The sequence below is a fragment of the Hippoglossus hippoglossus genome, chromosome 16, assembly GCF_009819705.1.
Source record: "Hippoglossus hippoglossus isolate fHipHip1 chromosome 16, fHipHip1.pri, whole genome shotgun sequence".
Taxonomy (NCBI): domain Eukaryota; kingdom Metazoa; phylum Chordata; class Actinopteri; order Pleuronectiformes; family Pleuronectidae; genus Hippoglossus; species Hippoglossus hippoglossus.
In genome coordinates this window covers 10,583,041-10,601,803 of record NC_047166.1, presented here as the reverse complement: position 1 = coordinate 10,601,803, position 18,763 = coordinate 10,583,041, and positions in this window count along the sequence as shown.

Sequence of the window (18,763 nt, the reverse complement as noted above, 5' to 3'; positions counted from 1 at the left end):
ACTAAAGGGGACGCACACGCCCTCCTTCTGAGGACACGCCCCGGAGACCAACAGATTACAGGCAGACTTCAACCTGACCACGCCTCCCCCCCCACCCCCCACCCACCCCCTGCTGGCAACGTGCGCCCCTCTCATCCAAGCGCCTTACCTTGAATCAGCCAAAGTGTACGCGCGCTCTAATGTTCCTGTGCGCGCTGGAGACGCCGCTGCAGGCTGGATGTGATGTGATATAAAATGTTTCGGTGTATGAGGTGTTTTGCTATTGTGAGACAGTCAGTAATGACCTGCTTGAGAAAATGACTTCAGTGCAGAACAGGGAGGATGTAGCCAAGCCAGTCTGTTGACAGAACATGTCGTCTTGGCAGGGCGGTGTGAAGGAAGAACCAGTCGACTGCCAGACGGAATGGGTGGCAGAGCGTGTGCGTGTTTGAGTGTGTGTGCATGTGGAGAGACTGGCCAAGTTCACCCCCTCCCTGTGCGCCACCGCGCTGTGTCATAAAAATGGGAATGGGATACAGCTCCTGGTCTCCACCGGTGGACCATCCATTTAATCAGGCCCTGCGTCAGAGGAAAAAACGACAAGGACCCGTGAGGGAGAAGAACAGAATGAGTCGGAAATGAAATTGAGAGGTGGGACTGGCGCGGGTCGGCAGTGTCTCCTCGGAGCTTTTGTGCCTCCCCGCTGTTCGGACGGAAGAGAGCGAGGAGGAGGAGAGGAGGAGACGCGGGGGCATTTGGGACAGCGCGTCATCAGACAGGCCAGGGTCAGGGGCCCTCGGGGTCGGAGGTAGTCATTTAAAGAACACACACACACACACACACACACACACACACACACACACTCTGTATGTGTGCGCACGCGCACGCACGCACGCGCTATGATGGATAGCACCGGACCGGGACAAAGCCGACGTTAACTATTGACTCATGATGGATGATCCTATCCGCTACACTGCTCCGCGATATTAGCGCGTGGTAACCCGGGTGATTTGGGGGAGAGGAAGGAGGCATCGGGAGAAGGTTCCCTTCAGCAAACCATATGAGTTACACGTCCACACACTAACACACCGGTAAAGTGTCAGACTTATTACAAAGACACACCAACTAACAAAGCTGAACAACAGCCTCACAGTAACACGATACACGCTTGTGCGTATGGCTTTTACGCACGGACCTGTATCCAAATCCAGCATCTTGCTTCGGGTCTATTTGATGTGTGCTTACATTGTTTCCCTCGTCAGCGCGCGCGCACACACACAGACACACACACACACCCACACACACACTCGTCTTTGGCCACACACCATGCCACACTCACAGCATGCATGCCCTCACAAGTTCCTCCTAATCCAAGCAGTTGAGGTGAGCCAAATCAGAGCTGTAATTTCCACTCCAATCTCCCATCCTCTCTCCTTTCCTTTCCTGTCACTCACTTTTTGCAGCTGACTTGCATTTGTTAACTCCATATGGTTTTGCTCTGACAACACTGAAACAAAACTATCTGTCAGATTAAAGCACAAAGATATCATTTCCAGGCAAAGTGGGTCTGTGAAGATTCTCAGTCATCCAGGTCATGGACTTTTCAGAAGTTGCACATGTGTGCGGTGGCAACTGGACAACACAAGCAGGTCCGGTTTCCTGTGTGCACTTCTGAAGAGTCCACATCTAATGCAGTCTATGTAAGTTGAAGCACGGCATTAGTCTGATTTACTGCTGCTATGGTGGTCTGTCGAACGCGGCCTGTCCAGAACAAAGCGAATTGATGATGCCCCCAGTCTGAAAGTGACTGATGCACACACAAAGGTTATAATAGAGAGCTGTCCGGCGCTGGGAAATCCATCTTCGGCCTCACCACATGCAGGCCTTTTGCATATTACCATGACATATCGAGAAATGCATGAAAGGCCACTGAATCAAACGGGCAGTATAGCACAGTGACAGCCCCACCCATCGTGTGTGTGCGTGCCCGTTCAGAGCGTGCACGCTTGATGAAGAGCTCTGAAACGTGTGTGATACTGATTGTCAGCACGTGATGACAAAGCACCGCTCGCCATTGAGACCCATTCAACCGTAGCTCTGCTCCTCTCAACCTTTCCGTCTCTCCTTTACCTCAATCAACTTTCTCCCTATACCCCTCCTTTTCTTCTTCCTCCTCCTCCTGTCAAGCTTTTGTTCTTTTGTGCTGCTCTGACACATTCCTCAAGCATGTTGAAGAGAGGGAGAAGGGGAAAACAGAAGGGGAGAGGATGGGAAGGAGAAGAAAGAGAATGGAGAGGAGGTGCTGGGGGGTAGTGAGAAAGTTAGAGACTGGAGTGCAGGTCATTTTTTATCTCATTGTTTCGGAGAAAGGGATAGGGAGAGTGAGTCAGCAAAGAGAGACTGAGAGCGAGAGAGGAGATCAAACGCAAACAGAGAGTGACGGAGATGGAGAGGTTGAGAAAGAGTGAAAGAATGAAGGCCACAGATATGTAAAGAGAGACTCCTCTTGTCTTCGGAGGTGGAACAAGTATTACTTTGCTTCTCCGGTGCCAACTTTCACTCATCTTCATTTCCTTGTGCTCCCTTCCAACTATTTTCCACACATATACTGTTCTCTTCTTTTGTTTGGTCGTCTTCATCTCTCTGTTCTCGCTCATACCGAGAACCTGGCTGGTAACCGATACGGCTGCCAACTGCCAAACAGGCTGCACCACGTGCAAGAGAAGCAAACTTATTATGACTTGTTTACAGCGATGATTGACTCTTACCATCCTGAGTTCACGACAAAGACACACTCAGCATTACTAGAAAGAACAAGAGAACTACGATGGAGTATCGGGGCAACTTGAAACAATACAAATTCTGAGATATTGAGATAAAGTCATAATTTAATAAGAAAAAAAGGTTATTTAAAGAAATTAACTTTTTTAAAGGAAATAAGCTGCAAAGAGAACTTGTACTTGCTGTTGTTATTCTCCCTCTGGATATTTTATTTCTGAGACCTATATACTGAGGTAGAACTTAACAAAATGCTGAGGTTTTCCCCTGTAACATGAGACATACTCTCAAATAAGTGTTTATTATTCTCAAAATCTTGTTCCCTTCAAGTGGCCCGAATAAACGTCCAGATTAAAATCAAAATATTATTCTATAACGCTGAAAGTAATCTGTGTGCTGCTTTTCTCTGTTTTATATAAGGGGAAACTGAATATGTTTAAATTTCAGACTGTTGATCAGACCAAAGAAGCAATTTGAACACGTCTCCTTAGACTATGAAAAAAACTGATTTCTGGCATTGTATCGAAAAAGTGACAAATTGATTAATAAAAAGATAAATCAATGGCAGCCTTAACTTTTATGAATCCATACATCTTTCTCTTCATGTTTTTTTATTTATTTAATCAAATGGACTTTTTCCCCCAAAAAAGCTCAAATCTTTAAATCAGTTTCAGTAGAGAATCAATAATTATCTTCCCTCTGTCTCTCTGTGGGTTTGTGGGGACTCGTGTCTCATGTACCAGCTCCCTCACAGAGTTGGTTTGCACCTTATCTATACGCCAGTTATTGTTTCCTGTTCCCTCCCCTCATTCAAATGATTTGAATCATATCAGTGGAACATCCAGACTCTTTAGTATCCCATAGAATTACTATGGAATGGGAAACTACATGCACCAAGTTCCACTTACTGCTACTTGTCCAGTATGTACAGCACTGTGGTGTCCTGTTACAAATGTGGCCCTTTTCAAATTCATGTTACAATCAATTTTTTAAAAACATGTGAACGTATGTGTATGTGTGTGTGTGTGTGTGTGTGTGTGAGATGAGCCCGTAGTAAAGTCACACTTCAGTGGCATTCTTCACTTAATCATCCTGATGACCTCCAGTAAAATCCGCTCACCCCAGTAACCCCGGTAATCCCAGATGTGAACTTGACACTGGCTTTCCTCAATCGCCAACTCCTGGAAGTCATTATCAGTGGCCTTTACCCCCGGAGGAAGCCAGTGGACAAGGAGTGCGAGTGCATGCAGGAAAAGGAGCCGTGCCTTACTGTATCTTTCTCTTCTGTGTCGATGTTGAGTCCAGGCCTCCCCTTAGGGGTCGTAACATGAATCTGACGGGTGGAGGCAAGATTAACTGGACAGGAAAGATTAAAAAAACATCTCCGCCACACAATATAGTGTCCTTCTCTCCAACCTTTGCACTTTTCTCCTGAATTACTCGACAGCTCTCTTCAGGCCTCTAGAAATTACAGCTCTCTCAGCTCATAGATGTATACAACACATGACACAAGAGGATGTTTTAGTTTAAGAGGTCACCATGCCAAAACGTTTTCGGAGCCCCTGTTCTGTGTGACATCATGCACGGTAGACAGGCCATCGGGCCACGCGCACAGTCGCAGCCAAAACAGTGTGCACTGCTGTCCAGCCAAACCATGTGGGTTTGATTAGAGCGGAGGAGATGGCAGCGTTTAACTACCTACGTGGAAATGAGAGGCACAGTGTGTGGGAGAGCAGCGAGCAGGCAGCGGGAAAGACGAGAGGAGAGGAGCTAAGATGGAGAGTGGAGGCCGGATGTGAAATGTCTCTGAGGTGTGCACATGCAGGAGTGTGTCCACATTTGTTTGAATGTGTGTGTGCCACAGCTTGACAAAGTCCCGAAAAAAAGAAATAGGGCAGAAATACTTTGTTTCAGGGCAAGACGAGGCCAGCCTCTTGAGAATGCTCTAAACACAGGACGCCTCCACTTTGTCTACACAAACGTGTGCATGCTCCTGCAGGCTCCTTCAGATATTTCTCAGTCATTCATTACTTTTCTTGTCGTATCTTAGATTTAATCTAAATGATTACTGAATAAACCTCCCCCGCTCTCTCACCACATCATATTATCCAGAATTTTACATCTAAAAGGGCTTTTAACGGTGTGAGTCAACATGACTGAGCCGAGTCTTCATGTAACCAAACCTCCAGATGCCTGGACAGTTGCACCCAGACGCCTGTATTACTCACACTCAACTTCCTTTTGTCCTTGCAGCCCCCCCGTCGCCAACATCCCCTAAAATCTCTCTGGCCTCCCTCTCGAGTCTTTGTGGTTCTAATTATCACGCTCATTTGTTATGAGCTGATCCGGACAGAGAGTGAGTAAGGGCCCGAGAGAGGTAGGATCAGGAAGGAGAAGCATGGGAGATGTTGTGTGTTATGAATAAAAAGTTAAGTTTTTGCAAGTTCTCTTGTTTTTAGTCGTGTTTGCGTTCGTCTCCCCCAATCGTCCCCTCTGTTTTAGCAGTTTGTCCACCGCCACCTGCAGTTTAATGAGGCCGCGGGCTCCTGTGAGGCGCTACGTGACAACAGCACTGTAAAACAGCATTGTGTGGCCTGAATGACGCTAAATTGCTTTACACTCGACAGGAAGGCGGAGGACAACAGGAGGGAAGGATTTAGCTGAGAAGAGGAGAGAGTGGGGAGCTCAACGTGTTTTTTAATTTTTTTAAAGGGAAGTGAAGTAGATATATGTTAACGTGTGAAGTGTCGTGAGTCAAAGTGGACGGGAGAAGATGACAGAAAGCTAAGAAGAAAAACAAGTGCCGGTTCCCATACTCTCCTTGATCTTCACTTATTTTATGTGTTTTGTTTTTCTAAAAAGAAAAAACTAAAAAAGGTTCAATAAAAGTGCAGCTCTGGCAGCCCCCCCCCCCATTCTCTTCCATCCTCCTTCCTCTCCACCCTCACACTACCTCTCACTCTGCACTCATTCTTTTATTCCCCTGTAGCCTTTCCTCTTCACCCCGAGTCAACGATTGTTGTTCACTTTGGCTTTTTCCTCAGCCGTGTGTGTGTGTGTGTGTTTTTTTTGTTACCTCTTTATGACCTTTTCCAGTAGACCTCATGGGGACCAAGCCTGGCCGTGCTGAGGCAAAACATAACTTCTGAGCTCCTGGTTAAGATTATGGGTAAAATGTGAATTATGGTTAGGTTAAGGTTAGGGTTAGGGTTAGGTATGAATTGGTCATGGTTAAGGTTAAGGCTTTCGTTAGACATCCACTATGAATGGGAGTCAATGCAAACTCCTAATAAGGATAGCTACACCAACCTGTGTATGTGTTTGTGTGTGTCAGCATTTAGCGTGCATGTATGTGTATGTGCCTTCAGGAGAGAGTGTTCTTCCTTGTGTGACTTTGTGCATGTATGTGTGTTGTATGAATGCATCTCTATACGTGTGTGTGTACTTGTACAGATATCTTTGTGAGGACCACTTTGAGCCTTCAACCTACAAAATGAGGACATTTTGGCCGGTCCTCACTCTGACACCACCTTTAATGGGCTGTTTGAGGGTTTGTTTTATGGTTAGGGTTAGGTTGAGGCAATTCATTTCGATGGTTAAGGTCAAGGTTAGGGGCTAGAGCAGAGGTCTTCAACAGGGGGTCCGCGGAAGTACTGCAGGGGGGTCGCAGAATTTTTGGTTGATTACACAATTTGTTATATTTCTTTAATTTTTTTTTTTTTTTTACAACCAATTTTTTTCCCACTAATTTAAATGTCTTTAAATACACATTAACATAAATCCAACATATTGTAGCGAACAGATAAATGGAGGCAGAAGACGTTATCTTTCTGTGTATTATTTGAATAACTTAGTATTGAATGCACAATAACAGGGTAGCTATGTTTATACATGGCACTCGGCCCAGTTTAATATAAAACACAATTTTATACAATATATATAGTAGGGGGGTCCCTGCTCTATCTCCATCAGTTTGGGGGTCCTTGACCTGAAAAACGTTGAAGACCCCTGTGCTAGAGAAAGCATCATGCCAATGAGTGTCCTCATTAATATTGATGTACAAACGTGTGTGTGTGTGTCTGTGTGATCCTATGATGTTATGGATATGGCCATAGTAAACTTCACAGGAGGTCAACCTCTGGTCACTGTACATACAGTGTGGTTCCTTGAAGTCTCAGAATTAAATGTTAATATATTTGTGTTGTTGTTTCTTCTTGTGTTGAACAGCACTCTGCAGATGTGTCGTTCCCTGTGGCTCTTGACATTAAACACATGTTTAAATGTGTCCTATGATTTCCTCTTGACCCCATGACTTTGTCAAAGGCCTGTAAGAAAACAGAAGCACAAGAAAACACATGAAAGACAGTTGAGTTACACCTGTTTACTCATGTCTCTGCAGTGGCATCATGAGGCAGAAAATGATGCACTAGGACAGAATGAAACGTTGAGGAAGTTTTCAGGGATCATCTGTCAGCATGACTATTAGCTCAGACATGTATATAGTTGATGTGCACCAGAAAGAATGTAACAAACATATATTGCATCAGAATTGAAACACGTGGCCACTTCTTTAGCCTTATAGCAGTATTTTACTGCAACTCCACACTTAAACCCTGCAGCAGTCTGAGCTTGTTGGTAGCTTTGGATACTTTTGCACTAGTTGTGTTTCACAGCATTTGGAGTTATTTCCGATCGGAGGATTCACTTTGATTGCAAAGTCAGGCAGGTTCAAGTCTTTTTAGTCATCAGCGTGTGACCAACCCTGAATAATAATAAGTTTGCAGACAAAGCAGGAAATATGAAGAAAGTTGTTGGGCTCGTGGACAGATCCCAGTAAAGTTTGCTGAGTGAACACTTGATGCTCTGGGATAAGTAAGCAAGTAACTCTCCTGCCATCTAGTGGTTTCAAACAGGTAATGTTTTGTCTCCACACTCAGCTTGAACTCTCTATCTCCACCTGTTGGAGCTGTTTGGACATGTGCACCTATACTGACCCTCTGATTAATCTATTGTTGTTTCCTCCACAAAGAAAGTTATGTTATGTTTTTGTTTTGTTTTAGCTGGATGTAAAAACTACTGCTCCATACAGTTAAAGTTGTTACTTCATTTGCAACAAATGTCAAACTGCACCTTTTTAATATATATATATAGTTTTAGTTTTGCATTGTATCTGACTTTTTTATTGTAAACTCTTTCTTCCTTGCTTTTATTTAAATGTTACTATTGCACTGCTGAGCTGAGCGGTTTCGTCTTGTCCAACACCTTTCATTGTACTGTTGACTCTGTGTGTTCACTTGCATATGACAAATTGAAATTTGATTACCATAACACTTGTTGGAAGGATGTGATATGAAACAAGGAAGAACCACATTCAATCCAGATCAGGATCCAGATCCGGGGGCAGGTCTATGTTTGCTTTTGTTTTCACGTTCATTAACATTGCAAGATGGGTGTCTGAAATTTGGTGACCCTGACTGTTGGAACAGGTACACGCTCCTCTGACAACCATTCTGATTATAATGTTTACTTATGGTTTGTGTGCACAAGCAGTCATACTGAGTTAGAGGACACACAGGTGTCTAGAAAACTCACCACCAAGCACTTTTAATCTTTGTTCTTAAAACATGAAGCTCTGACAAAGACGTGATTTTGGTGGAGTCTTTAATCTCATTAGCTGTGTAGATGTATTGTGATCCAAAGGTCAAGCCAGTAAGTCTACTCAAATCTATTCATATTTTCATTTTCAAGCCCACAAAGTTACACTTCCGTTAAAAAACTTTCGGAACAATTAAAAGTTTAAAAGGATAGTTCACCGAAAAATGAAAATTCACTAATTATGTACTCACCACTAAGCCGATGGAGGGGGGGGGGGGGGGGGTGAAGTGTTTGAGTCCACAAACACTTTAGAAGTCTCTGTAGTAAACATTGTTTCAGCAAAGGCGACCAAACAAACCACGGTGGAAATGACTGTAGACAAATTCTTCTGAATTCACTTTATTAAATATACCACACACATGTACAATAAAATACAATCCCTTTGGTGTGGAAATGTGATTGATTCCCTTTTGAATACACACAACGCATGTAGGCGGGCATGATCGCAAATTGCAAGCCTAAAACTAAATGGAATGCCACTGGACCATCAATCCTCTAAAACATATCACTAAAAGATAGATCATGCACAACAGATACACAGGCACAAGTGTGTAATAGTATTAAATATAATACAAGTAACAAATTTAATTTCAGTACTTGTAATAGTTTTGCTCAAATACCCCGAATAGAAACTCTGTTGTCGTCTCATGTTCCTCAAATTAAAAGAGGAACTATTGGAGCCCTGACATTTTAAAGCTGCGTGCGTGGCCTCTACTCTGAGGGGCCTGGCAGCTTTTGGCGTTGTTGTCGGCGCTTTTATTATAAGGGTTTCCCTCAAAATGCACAGGCAGACACCCATCCTTCAGCTTATCACAGGCCAGAATCAGATATTTGTTTTCCTCATTTACGCGCTTGATTGTGCAGGGGCTTAACTCGATCCTCACTGTGACAAAAATGAAAGTCTGGTTGCTGATGCACAGGTTCCCCTTGTACGTCTTCCCGCCTGCCTTCGTGCACACGGCCTTCACCCTGTCCAGCTCTTCAGGCTGAAGGAAAGACTGCGTGGGTCTGTCACAGTCGTTGTTCTTCGTAATGTACTCTTGCCATTCGTTCTGGTCGAGAGTGGTGGGCAACCCGGCGCGAATGTGCCGCTTGACGAAGGTGTTGAAGGCGTTGTTCCACTTGGACTTCTGGCAGGGAGCGTCATTGTGGGCGAACATCTGATGCCCCAGCAGGAGGCAGATGGCGAGAGGGAGAAAAACCCTGAGAGCAGCCATTACCCAGCAGACCTAGGGAGGAACACAGACTGTAAGGTCACAACAGCATGAACAAAGAAACTTTACTTTACCCTCTACCACTCAGTCAACTTACTTTTTCTGATTCTGAGTTATGTACGAGTGTGTCAAAGAGCTGAGTTTGACAAAGTTCTTCTGTCTGTCTGTCTGTCTGTCTGTCTCTGTCTGTCTGTCTGTCTGTCTGTCTGTAGAAGGACTGTAGCAGACAGGCCAGGCCTGTGAGCTATGAGTGACATGAAAGCTCCACTTGTATGAGAGCTTTCTTTTGTCCGTTAGTTGCAGTTCCGCATTTCACTTCCTTGTGTTGTGTCAGCAGCAGGAGTGGCCTAAACTACACTTTATTCTCTACCATTTCAAATTTTAAAAAAAAATTAAAAGTTTAAAGGGATAGTTCACCGAAAAATGTTAATGTACTCCTCATCTACTCACCACTAAGCCAATGGAGGGGTGGGTGAAGTGTTTGGGTCCACAGAACACTGTAGGAGTCTCAGGGGTAAACAATGTTTCAGCCAAGACGACCTCTACTTCAGACGTAATAAAACAACAGAAAAAAAACATGCCTCCATACTGCTTGTGTGGTGTCATCCAAGTGTCCGCAAGCCCCGACATTCATATTCGACTCGAAACGTTGTCATTTACACCATGTTTTTAGCCACTACTGGAAATGGCGATGCTAGCGGACGTAGCCACACCAACGTGCACCCCGCGGGTGCCCTTGGCCGAGAGTGTGTGCGGTTTTCCGTTGTGCCTGTGCGAACATGAACAGGCCTCCGAAGAGAATATGAATGTCGGGGCTTGCGGACACTTGGATGACACCACACAAGCTGTATGGAGGTATTTTATGTTTTTTTTTGTTTTTTTTACGTCTAAGGAAATGGTTCCATTTAATTCAATTTTACTTGAATTGGCTTCAACACTGTTTAACCCTGAAACTCCAGCAGTGTTTTGTGGACTCAACACTTCGCCCACCCCTCCATCAGCACAGTGGTGAGTAGATAATGAGTGAATTTTCATTTTTTGTTGAACTATCCCTTTAGGTTCACTAGATAACCTTAAAAGGTAGAAAGGTAAGCAATGAACCTACCACAGGATGAACTGGACAAAAGGTGAAAGCAAAGAAGCAAGTGCAACATGTTTGTGAGAACCTCTACAGCTGTGGTGGGATGAACTTTCAAAACCAGGTTTTATCTCCATCATAGAAAGACGTCTGGTGTCTTCAGCTGCTGAATTAATCAAAACTTTAGATTAGATGTAGTTCAATAAGAAAATTCTGTGTTTCCTTTTTTCAATCTTTAGCATTTATTTGCTTTATAGTGAGTAAGTAATTTATCGCTCAAAATGTCACACACCAAAATGTGTCCAGCCTGCACAGACTGACAAGACACAGCACACATGACAAAAACAAGTGCAGAAGCAGCAAAGCGACTGATACACCTTCACACATGTCAGACTGGCACAACCAACACATTAGAGCACAATCATTCTCCTTAGACATTAAACATGGATCTACATTCATCAGAGAAAACAAATCAAGACCTTCTGCAGATATTTAACAGAGAAGCCTGTGTCTAAGGTTCTAATATAATGAAAAATAAAACAAACAAAGTGTATGTCATTTTTGACCTCTCCCAGATCACACAGTTAACACTTTCTTTTTTCCTCATGAATATTAAATTATCCTGCTGACCAATGGGTTTCCAACGTGATTCATGACAGACTCGAGGAACTGACATCGAGGTGTTTATCGAAAGGTGAACCTTCAAAACCATGAGTCCTATAGATCCTGTCCACACCAAAACTCTCTGATTACTCCTGCAATAACTGTGAATTTATCTTTTTTTTGGCACATACTGTATTATATTCATATTCATTTTTACTGCACGTCTTAAAGTCATATTTATTTATTTTAGTCAAACAACTACTGCAATTTTGCACGCTTGTCTCTTCATCGTCTTTACTACAATAAAGTACATCGATCTATCTATATCTATCTAAAATAGTTTTGCTCAAATGTGTTCCACAGGGCAAAATGTCCCTTAATAGAATCTTTGTTGTCCTCTCATGTTTCTCATATTAAAATAAGTAAAAAGCCACAAAAGATAAGAGGAACAAGTGGAGCCAGGACATTTTAAAGCTGGGTGAGTGGCCTCTACTCTGAGGGTCCTGGCAGCCTTTCCAGTTGTTTTGGGGCTTTACATTTCCAGGGTTTCCCTCAAAATGCACAGGCAGACACTGATTCTCCAGCTTATCACAGGCCAGAATCAGATGTTGGATTTCCCGACTTACGTTCCTGATTGTGCAGGTGCCTTGCTGGCTCCTCACTGTAACAAAAGTGAAAAGCTGGTCGCTGATGCACAGGTTCTCCTTGTACGTCTTCCCGCCTGCCTTCGTGCACACGGCCTTCACCCTGTCCAGCTCTTCACGACGAACGAAAGACTGCGTGGGTCTGTCACAGCCGCCGTTCTTCTTGATGTAATTCTCCCATTCGTTCTGATCGAGAGTGGTGGGCAACCCGGCGCGAATGTGGTGCTTGACGAAGGTGTTGAAGGCGTTGTTCCACTGGGACTTCTGGCAGGGAGCGTCATTTATGGCAAACGTCTGATGCCCCAGCAGGAGACAGATGGCGAGAGGGACAAAACCCCTGAGAGCAGCCATTACCCAGCAGACCTAGGGAGGAACACAGACTTTAACGTCACAACAGCATGAACAAAGAAACTTTACTTTACCCTCTACCACTAAGTCGACTTACTTTTTCTGATTCTGGTTTATGTACGAGTGTGTCAAAGAGCTGAGTTTGACAAAGTTCTTCTGTTCTGTCTGTCTGTCTGTCTGTCTGTAGCAGGACTGTAGCAATCAGCTCCCTGACAGCTTCCCTACCTTATGTTAACAGGCGTGGAGGCTCATGTGAGATAGGAGTGACCTGAAACCTCCAGTTGTGGGAGAGCTTTCTTCTGTACTTCCGTTGCGGTTCCACATTTCACTTCCTTGTGTTGTGTCAGCAGCGGGAGTGGCCTAAATTATATCTATTCTCTACCATTAAAGATTTTTCAGAACAATTCAAAGTTTAAAGGGATAGTTCACTGAAAAATGTACATTTACGCTATCTACTCACCACTAAGCCGATGGAGGGGGGTGGGGGTGTGTGTGTGTGGGGGGGGGGGGGGGGGGGGGGGGGGGGTGAAGTGTTTGAGTCCACAAAACACTTTAGAAGTCTCAGTAGTAAACCTTGTTTCAGCCAAGGCGACCAAACAAACCACGGTGGAAATGACTGTAGACAAATTCTTCTGAATTCACTTTATTAAATATACCGCACACATATATAATAAAATACAATCCCTTTGGTGTGGAAATGTGATTGATTCCCTTTTTAATACACACAACGCATGCAGTCGGTAATGATCGCAAATCGCAATCATAGAACTAAATGAAATGCCACTGGAGCATCAATCCTCGAAAACATATCACTAAAAGATAGATCATGCACAACTTACAGATACACAGGCACAAGCATGTAATAGTATTAAATATAATACAAGTAACAAATACATTTATAAAAAAGTCCTGTAAAAAAAAATGGTTTACATATTGGGGGTTTAAAACCTTAAATTCTTCAATTTAAATTTCAGTAATTGTAATAGTTTTGCTCAAATGCCCCAAATAGAAACTCTGTTGTCGTCTCATGTTCCTCAAATTAAAAGAGGAACTATTGGAGCCCTGACATTTTAAAGCTGCGTGCGTGGCCTCTACTCTGAGGGGGCCTGGCAGCTTTTGGCGTTGTTGTCGGGGCTTTTATCATCAGGGTTTCCCTCAAAATGCACAGGCAGACACCCATCCGCCAGCTTATCACAGGCCAGAATCAGATGTTTGTTTTCCTGATTCACGCGCTTGATTGTGCAGGGGCTTAACTCGATCCTCACTGTGACAAAAGTGAAACGCTGGTCGCTGATGCACAGGTTCCCCTTGTACGTCTTCCCGCCTGCCTTCGTGCACACAGCCTTCACCTCGTCCAGCTCTTCATGACGAAGGAAAGACTGCGTGGGTCTGTCACAGTCGTTGTTCTTCGTAATGTACTCTTCCCATTTGTTCTGGTCGAGAGTGGTGGGCAACCCGGCGCGAATGTGGCGCTTGACGAAGGTGTTGAAGGCGTTGTTCCACTTGGACTTCTGGCAGGGAGCGTCATTGTGGGCGAACATCTGGGCGAACGTCTGATGCCCCAGCAGGAGGCAGATGGCGAGAGGGAGAAAAACCCTGAGAGCAGCCATTACCCAGCAGACCTAGGGAGGAACACAGACTTTAACGTCACAACAGCATGAACAAAGAAACTTTACTTTACCCTCTACCAATCAGTCAACTTACTTTGTCTGATTATGAGTTATGTACGAGTGTGTCAAAGAGCTGAGTTTGACAAAGTTCTTCTGTCTGTCTGTCTGTCTCTGTCTGTCTGTCTGTCTGTCTGTCTTTCTGTCTGTCTGTCTGTCTGTCTGTAGAAGGACTGTAGCAGACAGGCCAGGCCTGTGAGCTACGAGTGACATGAAAGCTCCACTTGTATGAGAGCTTTCTTTTGTCCGTTAGTTGCAGTTCCGCATTTCACTTCCTTGTGTTGTGTCAGCAGCAGGAGTGGCCTAAACTACACTTTATTCTCTACCATTTCAAATTTTTAAAAAAAATTAAAAGTTTAAAGGGATAGTTCACCGAAAAATGTTAATGTACTCATCATCTACTCACCACTAAGCCAATGGAGGGGTGGGTGAAGTGTTTGGGTCCACAGAACACTGTAGGAGTCTCAGGGGTAAACAATGTTTAAAAAAAAAACATGCCTCCATACTGCTCGTGTGGTGTCATCCAAGTGTCCGCAAGCCCCGACATTCATATTTGACTCGAAACGGCGTCATTTACACCATGTTTTTAGCCTAAAAGTCCACTACTGGAAGTGGCGATGCTAGCGGACGTAGCCACACCAACGTGCACCCCGCGGGTGCCCTTGGCCGAGAGTGTGTGCGGTTTTCCGTTGTGCCTGTGCGAACATGAACGTGCCTCCGAAGATAATATGAATGTCGGGGCTTGCGGACACTTGGATAACACCACACGAGCTGTATGGAGGCATTTTATGTTTTTTTGTGTTGTTTTTTACATCTAAGGAAATGGTTCCATTTAATTCAATTTTACTTGAATTGGCTGCAACACTGTTTACCCCTGAAACTCCAGCAGTGTTTTGTGGACTCAACACTTCGCCCACCCCTCCATCAGCACAGTGGTGAGTAGATAATGAGTGAATTTTCATTTTTTGTTGAACTATCCCTTTAAGTTCACTAGATAACCTTAAAAGGTAGAAAGGTAAGCGATGAACCTACCACAGGATGAACTGGACAAAAGGTGAAAGCAAAGAAGCAACTGCAACACGTTTGTGGGAACTTCTACAGCTGTGGTGGGATGAACTTTCAAAACCAGGTTTCATCTCCATCATAGAAAGATGTCTGGTGTCTTCAGCTGCTGAATTAATCAAAACTTTAGATAAGATGTAGTTCAATAAGAAAATTCTGTGTTTCCTTTTTTCAATCTTTAGCATTTATTTGCTTTATACTGAGTAAGTAATTTATCGCTCAAAATGTCACGCACCAAAATGTGTCCAGCCCGCACAGACTGACAAGACACAGCACACATGACAAAAACAAGTGCAGAAGCAGCAAAGCGACTGATACACCTTCACACATGTCAGACTGGCACAACCAACACATTAGAGCACAATCATTCTACTTAGACATTAAACATGGATCTACATTCATCAGAGAAAACAAATCAAGACCTTCTGCAGATATTTAACAGAGAAGCCTGTGTCTAAGGTTTTAATATAATGACAAATAAAACAAACAAAGTGTATTTCGTTTTTGACCTCTACCAGATCACACAGTTAACACATTCTTTTTTCCTCATGAATATTAAATTATCCTGCTGACCAATGGGTTTCCAACGTGATTCATGACAGACTCGAGGTACTGAAATCCAGGTGTTTGTTGCTGAAGTGGGAGTGAAGAGCGATTTTATGGGACAGCAGTGATGTGATTAATAAAGAAAATACACTGATACTCTGAAGCAATTTGTTTCGATGGTTAAGGTCAAGGTTAGGGGCTAGAGAAAGCATCATGCCAATGAGTGTCCTCATTAATATTGATGTACAAACGTGTGTGTGTGATCCTATGATGTTATGGATATGGCCATAGTAAACTTCACAGGAGGTCAACCTCTGGTCACTGTACATACAGTGTGGTTCCTTGAAGTCTCAGAATTAAATGTCAATATATTTGTGTTGTTGTTTCTTCTTGTGTTGAACAGCACTCTGCAGATGTGTCGTTCCCTGTGGCTCTTGACATTAAACACATGTTTAAATGTGTCCTATGATTTCCTCTTGACCCCATGACTTTGTCAAAGGCCTGTAAGAAAACAGAAGCACAAGAAAACTCCTGAAAGACAGTTGAGTTACACCTGTTTACTCATGTCTCTGCAGTGGCATCATGAGGCAGAAAATGATGCACTAGGACAGAATGAAACGTTGAGGAAGTTTTCAGGGATCATCTGTCAGCATGACTATTAGCTCAGACATGAATATAGTTGATGTGCACCAGAAAGAATGTAACAAACATATATTGCATCAGAATTGAAACACGTGGCCACTTCTTTAGCCTTATAGCAGTATTTTACTGCAACTCTGCACTTAAACCCTGCAGCAGTCTGAGCTTGTTGGTAGCTTTGGATACTTTTGCACTAGTTGTGTTTCACAGCATTTGGAGTTATTTCCGATCGGAGAATTCACTTTGATTGCAAAGTCAGGCAGGTTCAAGTCTTTTTAGTCATCAGCGTGTGACCAACCCTGAATAATAATAAGTTTGCAGACAAAGCAGGAAATATGAAGAAAGTTGTTGGGCTCGTGGACAGATCCCAGTAAAGTTTGCTGAGTGAACACTTGATGCTCTGGGATAAGTAAGCAAGTAACTCTCCTGCCATCTAGTGGTTTCAAACAGGTAATGTTTTGTCTCCACACTCAGCTTGAACTCTCTATCTCCACCTGTTGGAGCTGTTTGGACATGTGCACCTATACTGACCCTCTGATTAATCTATTGTTGTTTCCTCCACAAAGAAAGTTATGTTATGTTTTTGTTTTGTTTTAGCTGGATGTAAAAACTACTGCTCCATACAGTTAAAGTTGTTACTTCATTTGCAACAAATGTCAAACTGCACCTTTTTAATATATATATATAGTTTTAGTTTTGCATTGTATCTGACTTTTTTATTGTAAACTCTTTCTTCCTTGCTTTTATTTAAATGTAACTATTGCACTGCTGAGCTGAGCGGTTTCTTCTTGTCCAACACCTTCCATTGTACTGTTGACTCTGTGTGTTCACTTGCATATGACAAATTGAAATTTGATTACCATAACACTTGTTGGAAGGATGTGATATGAAACAAGGAAGAACCACATTCAATCCAGATCAGGATCCAGATCCGGGGGCAGGTCTATGTTTGCTTTTGTTTTCACGTTCATTAACATTGCAAGATGGGTGTCTGAAATTTGGTGACCCTGACTGTTGGAACAGGTACACGCTCCTCTGACAACCATTCTGATTATAATGTTTACTTGTGGTTTGTGTGCACAAGCAGTCATACTGAGTTAGAGGACACACAGGTGTGTTTAGAAAACTCACCACCAAGCCCTTTTAATGTTTGTTCTTAAAACCTGAAGCTCTGACAAAGATGTGATTTTGGTGGAGTCTTTAATCTCATTAGCTGTGTAGATGTATTGTGATCCAAAGGTCAAGCCAGTAAGTCTACTCAAATCTATTCATATTTTCATTTTCAAGCCCACAAAGTTACACTTCCGTTAAAAAACTTTCGGAACAATTAAAAGTTTAAAAGGATAGTTCACCGAAAAATGAAAATTCACTAATTATGTACTCACCACTAAGCCGATGGAGGGGGGGTGAAGTGTTTGAGTCCACAAACACTTTAGAAGTCTCAGTAGTAAACATTGTTTCAGCAAAGGCGACCAAACAAACCACGGTGGAAATGACTGTAGACAAATTCTTCTGAATTCACTTTATTAAATATACCACACACATGTATAATAAAATACAATCCCTTTGGTGTGGAAATGTGATTGATTCCCTTTTGAATACACACAACGCATGTAGGCGGGCAGGATCGCAAATTGCAAGCCTAAAACTAAATGGAATGCCACTGGACCATCAATCCTCTAAAACATATCACTAAAAGATAGATCATGCACAACAAACAGATACACAGGCACAAGTGTGTAATAGTATTAAATATAATACAAGTAACAGATTTAATTTCAGTACTTGTAATAGTTTTGCTCAAATACCCCGAATAGAAACTCTGTTGTCGTCTCATGTTCCTCAAATTAAAAGAGGAACTATTGGAGCCCTGACATTTTAAAGCTGCGTGCGTGGCCTCTACTCTGAGGGGGCCTGGCAGCTTTTGGCGTTGTTGTCGGGGCTTTTATCATCAGGGTTTCCCTCAAAATGCACAGGCAGACACCCATCCGCCAGCTTATCACAGGCCAGAATCAGATGTTTGTTTTCCTGATTCACGCGCTTGATTGTGCAGGGGCTTAACTCGATCCTCACTGTGACAAAAGTGAAACGCTGGTCGCTGATGCACAGGTTCCCCTTGTACGTCTTCCCGCCTGCCTTCGTGCACACAGCCTTCACCCTGTCCAGCTCTTCATGACGAAGGAAAGACTGCGTGGGTCTGTCACAGTCGTTGTTCTTCGTAATGTACTCTTGCCATTTGTTCTGGTCGAGAGTGGTGGGCAACCCGGCGCGAATGTGGCGATTGACGAAGGTGTCGAAGGCGTTGTTCCACTTGGACTTCTGGCAGGGAGCGCCAATGTGGGCGAACATCTGGGCGAACGTCTGATGCCCCAGCAGGAGGCAGATGGCGAGAGGGAGAAAACCCCTGAGAGCAGCCATTACCCAGCAGACCTAGGGAGGAACACAGACTTTAAGGTCACAACAGCATGAACAAAGAAACTTTACTTTACCCTCTACCAATCAGTCAACTTACTTTGTCTGATTATGAGTTATGTACGAGTGTGTCAAAGA